General features: G+C 44.8%; 1 pseudogene; it reads left to right on the forward strand.

Annotated features, from left to right (window-relative positions):
• Positions 1-6,477: 6,477 nt before the first annotated feature.
• LOC136637132 (5S ribosomal RNA) lies at positions 6,478-6,591 on the forward strand (annotated as a pseudogene).
• Positions 6,592-8,443: the final 1,852 nt, after the last annotated feature.

Below are 8,443 nucleotides of genomic sequence, written 5' to 3' on the forward strand. Positions count from 1 at the left end.
TAAATGAATATATTAAAGATGAACGTATATGAATGAATGAAGGTCTTGCAATTGCTCAAGGCTTATAAAAGGCCTTGCACAAAGCAAGGTTGGCCTTTCCTTTGCTGCCGCTACTGCATCACAGACATGAAACAGCAAGCAGTGGAAGGAGCCCTCATCCCACAGCTCACATGAGAGGTCAAACAGTCGCCCACACGCTGAGAGAAGTTGCGTCCGGCCAGTGCGGGCTCCAGCAAGTCTCCAGAGGGCCAGAGTCTCATTGGAGACTGGGGGCTTCCTGAGGGCTGCATTGGGAGTCCTGGAGGGCCACAAGTGGCCCCAGGGCTGGGGTTTGGGCACCCCTGCTGTAGAACAAAACCTAGGCAACATTGTAATGGTTTTGCTCTTATTTTCTATGCCTTTCAAAAAAAAAAAAATGCTCTCTTCACATGTTTGATGGATACTGCATGCTGAACTGATGATCTTTTTGTCATTTGTCCAAGAACCTTTGGCTCTAGGTGTCATAAACTTACCTTAAGCACATTTACAGTACTCTTGGAGGACGGAGCATCGGCACTAGGCTCAGCGCTGGAATGATGCTGTGTGGAGGAAGGTAAGACCACTAGGTGGTGGTTTGAGCTTTCAAGGTGGGGGGAGGAATTCCAGGGCAAGGGGAGGGTGGGACAGGGGGAGGAACTGGCCTGGGTGGGGGGTAGGACTGGTGGAGGCCTCCTTTGCCAGATCCTATACTCCGAGTCAGTCTGAAAAGCCCGACATGGAGGTTCTCAAGTCTGTGCCTGCAAAATAGCTTCCTGGAGTGAGGCTTCCTGGCACCTCTAGGATACAGCAGTTGCCATCTTGGCAACCACTGTTCCACGGAGTGATATTGTCAATATCAATTGCAACAGCATGTCACTTGTCATTTGTTACGAACTTTTGAATATGTACCACTGCAGGTTAGATACTATCAGTGTGAATTCAAGTGTGCATTTTGGCTGTTAAATACTGCCAAATACTGACTGACACAGCAAAACTTCATATGTCAAATACTGATATTGACTTTTGGCAAATAGTCAGTGAATATTATTGCTTATTCTACTCTTAGAGGGGGCTTCTGGTCATGAAGGAAACTCCCAACAGCAGAAGCACTATTTGTGTGTGTGTGTGTGTGTGTGTGTGTGTGTGTGTGTGTGTGTGTGTGTGTGTGTGTGTGGAGGGGCTATCCAGTGTGTTTTGAATTTTCTGGAAAAAATGCTTTAAGTACAGAGAATTAGGAACTCTTTGGTTCCAAATGAAAATATCCTAGCATATATTCAACATATCCATCAACTGTTGCTTGGTTCACCCTGCTTATTAACATGATATGCAAATTATGTTGATTACTTTCTGCAAATTAACTGCTTATTTTCATCCACACACTCATGCACATATATATTCAGTGCAGAACAGGGTACTTAGCTCCATTCTATATCATGCTCTTATTTTTCTGTCTATGCTAGCATCCAAGATGCCAAGATGGTGCCGCGGCCAGTAACTACTACGGGTTTGCCGCCATCGCTGGGCCCCCGTACAGCTGTTCTCATGGCTGAAACATGGTTCTTCTTATCCCCCTGGGGGCTGGGGATAAGAATAGGCCCTCAGTTTGGCTGTACTTATCATAAGAGGCGACTAAACAGCCACCGGGTAGATGGGACTCGATAGCCTGGGATGGCAGCTCATCTGAGAAAAGGAAAACTCTGATCCCAAACCTCCACTGCCTTGTGGCTACATCCAGTTATGGAAAAGGCTTCAGGAGTCAACCTCGAGGCAAAATCTGGAGCCGGAGTCCCTGAGGCAGTTCATGGCTGAACACAGTCACGTTCTGGCAACTCCTGCGATGCCGCTGGAACCAACCATATTGGCCTCTGCCTTTCCATTGGACCATTTCAGCAATGTGGAGAGGGGGGATTTGCTGCATGGGTAACAGCCTATCCTCCATACCTACTTTACCCAGGCTTCGCGCTCTGGAGAGGACACTCTGTTCCAGAACCACCATTCAGAGCGTGACACCATAGTCTTCCAAGACTGAAGGATGCCAACACACACTCTAGCATCCAAAGAATATGCACAAATGTACTGTTCCCAATGTCCCCGTTTCCAAAACATGCACAGTCTCTCCTACCTTGTTCCTTTGCTGATATTCCCGAGAGTCAGCCAGGACAACCTGGAAGGGGTGAGGCATGACTCCCTCTAAAAAGGATCATGCTAACGAATGGCCATTGATCAGAGTGGAAAGCTGTAGCACTGTGGGACATCTGTGAGCCACCTTCCTCTAAGCTTTTGCAAATTTGAGCTCTCCACTTTGGCATAATCTTGATTGCAAGTATATGTCTTCCAGTTCCAAATAAATAAATAAATAAATAAATAAATAAATAAATAAATAAATAAATAAATATTAAGCCTAACTGTCCAGCTGCTAGGCCACTTGGATAGATTTTCAGATTCCTTCTCCAGGCTGTCTCTCCCGCCAACAACCTATGCATGGGTGCTGCCCACACCCTACCATACCTTTTGTCCCTTCAGGTATCTTTTTGATTCAAATGCAATTAAGCCTTTGTGCCTTCCTGGAAGGCCACATCTTATTCAGTCAAGGCCAGGAAACTCCTGCTGCATGCCAAGGAGATGTTCGTGATCCCATTATTCACTCAGGAATGTGTTTGTATTATTAGTCCAAATCCCTATCAAGACCCCTGCTCTGGAATAAAAATTTTGACATTTTCACATCATCATCATCATCTCATCATCATCATCATCATCATCATCATACAGGTATTTATATACCGCCTTTCTTGGTCTTTATTCAAGACTTTATTCAAGGCGGTTTACATAGGCAGGCTGATTAAATCCCCGTAGGGATTTTTACAATTGAAAGAAGGTTCTATCTTTCAAGAACCACAACAGTCCAGATGTTTCACTCTGATCTGGCTTCACATTCTGGCCTCCATCCTCCCACGCTCAGAGCAGATGGAATAGCTCAGCTTCAGCTTGTCAGCTGCTTCAAGGTCGCAGGGTGCCGGTGGCCTCGAACTGGCGACCTTGTGGATGTTATCTTCAGGCAAATGGAGGCTCTACCCTCTAGACCAGACCTCCTGCCACATACCTGTATATACTTATCCCACCTTCGTCATGCCCCGTCATGCTCCATCAGCAGCCATTTTATGACAGTGGAACTCTGTTCCGCTGTCGTAAACCCTTCCATATGACAGCCCAGTTGTTGTTGTTATACACATATATATGCATTTGGTTGTTATACACATATATATGCATTTATATGGGTTGTTATACACATATATATGCATATATATATATGGACTGGGTTGTTATACACATATATATATGCATTTAATATATAGTATTATATAGTGGTAGTGTTTTACACTACCATTTGAATATTGCTCTGCTAATGTCAATCATGAGATGTCTAGAAAAGCCTTTGAAAGGCTTCTCTGCAAGACTTACTTGGCTTTAAATATTATTTAAAAGTAATCAGGGAATTATTAACAACCACTTCTCTACAATCATGTTCTGCTGGTTGAAATATGAATTAGAATATTATCATCATGACTCCTTTCACTAGAGAGTTGCTTCTCTTCCTTTGTCTTCAGTTCTTGTACCCATCTGTTAAGACACATAATAAAAATCAGCTGCCTTTCATTTGTTGCAAAAGTCATAGGAGCAAAACCTCACATGAGTAGAAAAGCAGGGCAAGGTCCTTGAAGTGGAAGTATATTAATGGTCTGTTCCTACTACACTAGAAAGGCAGATCTATGGATGGCAAAGGGCCAAGAAAGTATAGAGGTGTTGATGGTTGGCAGATTCTGGGATGTAGGACAAAGTGTATATGTGTGTCTGGTCTCTAGTTGTTCAAAGTAACATTTAAGAAGCTCAGGCCTCATGTAGTTGATCCTTCTCTGGAACTGAAATTAGATCCAGTTCAAGAATGTTTTCTATTGACTTTCCAATGAGAAGGTCATAATCACTTCTTAAATTGAGATCCAGAAAGTGTCATTCATAGCTGCATAAACTTGCTCAACAGGCATAAATTCAGTAGGTGCCGCTGGTTCTGACATGGAGGTGGCATAATGGATAAGTGTAGTGCTTCCCAAACTTACTCAGCCACTGGCACCCTTCCCCAGCGCTCAAACCTGGAAGTAAAGGGCGATGACATGTTTCTTGTCATGTGATGTTGTCATCACCATTCAGTTCTAGGTTCAGAGGCCTGCAGAGACCCTACAAGCAGCAGTAAGAGGTTCTGGGCTGGCGGGAGGCTTGTCTGAGCACACAAAAACTGTGTGTGGGAGCTCTGCCCGCCAAGCCAATCCTCCTGCAGCTGTTTTCAGGGTTGCAGCATGGTCTCTTTGCCGGACAGTAGGCATCCTGTGATGCCCCGACACACAGTTTGGAAACCTCTAGGCTAGTTGCACCTGTTGAATTTCTGATGTCAAATGGCTATTAAAGCAATGCTGCTTACATCACTAGAAAAACTGGCAACTTTGCATTTTTTTCCCTATGTCAGTTTTGATTTTGAGTTTTCATCCTTGCACTTACTTTTAGAATTCCAAACAATTCAGCTAGGGACCAGTTGTGAAAGGTGAGTCTCAAACAAGGACAGGAATCTTTAATCATGTGAATTCGGCATCTTGGCAGACGACACCAAACTTTTCCGAGCGGTGAAGACCAGAAGTGATTGTGAGGAGCTCCAGAAGGATCTCTCCAGACTGGCAGAATGGGCAGCAAAATGGCAGATGCGCTTCAATGTCAGTAAGTGTAAAGTCATGCACATTGGGGCAAAAAATCAAAACTTTAGATATAGGCTGATGGGTTCTGAGCTGTCTGTGACAGATCAGGAGAGAGATCTTGGGGTGGTGGTGGACAGGTCGATGAAAGTGTCGACCCAATGTGCGGCGGCAGTGAAGAAGGCCAATTCTATGCTTGGGATCATTAGGAAGGGTATTGAGAACAAAACGGCTAGTATTATAATGCCGTTTGACAAATCTATGGTAAGGCCACAGCTGGAGTATTGTGTCCAGTTCTGGTCGCCGCATCTCAAAAAAGACATAGTGGAAATGGAAAAGGTGCAAAAGAGAGCGACTAAGATGATTACGGGGTTGGGGCACCTTCCTTATGAGGAAAGGCTATGGCGTTTGGGCCTCTTCAGCCTAGAAAAGAGACGCCTGAGGGGGGACATGATTGAGACATACAAAATTATTTCAGGGGATGGACAGAGTGGATAGGGAGATGCTCTTTACACTCTCACATAATACCAGAACCAGGGGACATCCACTAAAATTGAGTGTTGGGTGGGTTAGGACAGACAAAAGAAAATATTTCTTTACTCAGCGTGTGGTCGGTCTGTGGAACTCCTTGCCACAGGATGTGGTGCTGGACGCCTTTAAAAGGGGATTGGACAAGTTTCTGGAGGAAAAATCCATTATGGGTTACAAGCCATGATGTGTATGTGCAACCTCCTGATTTTAGAAATGGGTTATGTCAGAATGCCAGATGCAAGGGAGGGCACCAGGATGAGGTCACTTGTTATCTGGTGTGCTCCCTGGGGCATTTGGTGGGCCGCTGTGAGATACAGGAAGCTGGACTAGATGGGCCTATGGCCTGATCCAGTGGGGCTGTTCTTATATTCTTATGTTCTTATGTTCTTAGCTATGAATACTCCAGACATCTGTCATTCATCACTCAGGATTACAAGTAATCAGCTGCTCATATACTTCAGCAGTCTTTAACTGATTTTTATGGTAAAGATTTGGAAGCTTAAAAAGTGAATTGATCATGTTAGAGAGAAGGTTGTTATTTCACAAGGGCAATCATCTAAATAATGCACCAAGAAAAAGTGAATGTATTCAAGGGAAGACTTATGCCTCAGCACTTGACAAACAATAACTTAGGTCAGAACTCAGGATCACCAGGCCCTCTGCATGTATATGAGAGAGCATGCACACACCTGCTACCCTTTCTTGCTTGCTCAGGAGCTGGACAGCTACAGCGTGAAAAATATTTTTCTCTGTTTCAGGCCTTGGTTGCCAGGGGCTGCTCTGTTCCCCACTGCCTGGGCGTTTACCAAGAGATGACTGGTGCAGACAAATGAAAAATGGCCGGACATGGGCCGCCTTCTGGCTGGCCCAGTATGTCACATCAGCCTTGGCATAAATACATGTTATGAGAAATGGATGAATGTCACAGAAAAAAAAAAAACCAGCAGTTCCATGTTTTTCTTCTCTTTCTCCTAGTAATGTTTAGGGAAGAAAAGCATGCATGACTCGGGACTGCTTTGTATGAGCTCTGACAGGCCCCCTCAGAAGAATGTGGCTATGTACATCTGCTTCATTCATTGCACCTTAATCTTAATCAGCCCAAGAACTGGCACATATCTGACTAATCAGATAATCCCATCAGGGATCATGATAAAGTGGACTAGGCAAATGAAACTTACCTACTTTATGTTGTGCCAACTGTTACCCTGCACATGCCCGATCTCGTCTGATCTCGGAAGCTAAGCAGGGTCAGGCCTGGTTAGTACTTGGATGGGAGACCGCATGGGAATACCGGCTGCTGTAGGCTTATACCATAGTCTTTCGAGACTGAAGGTTGCCAACCATGGTCCCAAACCAGCCTGTAAAATGAAGCAGAGGCCGCAAGAATGCTGGTGCAACCTACACGTTGGCTAAGGTCTGGGGTCTCAATGTTTTTGGTTGAAAAGTAGTATGTAAATAATCTCAAAATAGTAATAGGGATTGTAATAAAATCCTTAAATAAAATAGGGATGCAACAGTAGTGATTAAAATAGTAATAGGGATGCAACAAGCTGCTTTGGGCAGCTGTCATGTACAGAGTTCACACATTCTCCATCAGTCCTTGGTTTCCTAGCTTTGACGGGCTATTGCCCACATACTTTAAGTTCTAATATATTTTTGCAATCATAGGAGCTAGAAACTTGCATATAAGCTCAAATTCTCAGGATGTTGTTTCCTATTCCCTATTCCACTTTTCCGTCTGGATTTCCAGAGCTTGGACTCTAGAATTTTCCATAATCTCCTGTAGAATGCAGTGTGGCTTTTTTGCCCGAGCTTCCCATATGCATCAGCCATTTGTCTGACAAACTTCTCTTTGGCTTCTGATTGCCAAGGGGATCTTTGCAATGTGTTCATTTGTATTCAAATGCACCCTGCATAGCTGAACACATGATCTCAACTGGCTAGTAACCACATTGAAATGATAAGGCAAACATCAGAGAAGAACAAATTGATTTATGGTGACATCTTTTCCTCTGTTCAATGTTTTAAGAATACCAAATTTTTAAAAAGCTTGACACTTTCATCATTTTCATATGATGTCTAGAATAGCACGGCATTACCGGACGTTACTATCCCATGGATATAAGTATAGTTCCATGTTAATCAATCTCTTGTAATGTTTTGATCTCCAATTGTATTTGATTTAACAAGTCACTTTAAAAGGCCTTTTTTTCCACTTTCTTGTCTGGTCTCCCAGAGCTTCTCCCTGAGAAGAGATCATTATATAATGGAAGATTGGTTTCCAGGTATAAATTCTGCAGACACAAGCTCTGTAAAGCAGCACGTTGGTTTAAATAATCAAAGGAATTGCACAAAACTTCAAAGCTTTGTTCTTTTTTGGCAAGAGTTTATGAAAGGGACATGACACTGGTGTATGCGCTTGGTATTCCCAGCTCCTACAGTGTCTCATAGAATCAGAGAATGGTTGGCAACCTTCAGTCTCGAAAGACTATGGTACAAGCCTACAGCACCTGGTATTCCCAGGCGGTCTCCCATCCAAGCACTAACCAGGCCTGACCTTGCTTAGCTTCCACGATCAGATGAGATCTGGTATGTGCAGGGTAACTGTTCGTTGGAAGGCACCTTGAGGATCATCTAGTTCAGCGCTAGCTCAGTGCAGGCAACTGCCACAGCATCCCTGGCAGATCTATAGTCCATTTCATCAGAAGTGACTCAGAGCACAATCCTAACAGGGTGCTTGGTCAGTGCAAGTCCCTTGTGCTGGCCTGGGAGGGTTGCAAACGTGCCAGAAAGCATGTTTATGCCTACTCCTGAGTCAGCTGGGCCAGCACAGGGATGCACGCCAGCCCTTGGAGGCTGCATTCAGCCTCCACTATGCCAACAGAGGGTAATTTTGTGCCGCCTGAACTTGGCCAGCATGAGGGTCTGGGGGAGCATGGTGATGATAGTGAGAAGGCAGGGAGGAGGCGTTCCGGGGTGGTCGGCGGGCGGGCTGCCCACTTTAAGGAGAGGTGATGACATTTTGGTGGCCCCTTCCCATAAGACAGGTGTGCCCAAACCCCAGCCCGGGGCCACTTGTGGCCCTCAGAGGCTCCCAATCAGGCCCTCAGGGAGCCCCCAGTCTCCAATGAACCTCTGGCCCTCTGGAGACTTGCTGG

Source organism: Tiliqua scincoides, chromosome 1, assembly GCF_035046505.1.
Source record: "Tiliqua scincoides isolate rTilSci1 chromosome 1, rTilSci1.hap2, whole genome shotgun sequence".
NCBI lineage: Eukaryota > Metazoa > Chordata > Lepidosauria > Squamata > Scincidae > Tiliqua > Tiliqua scincoides.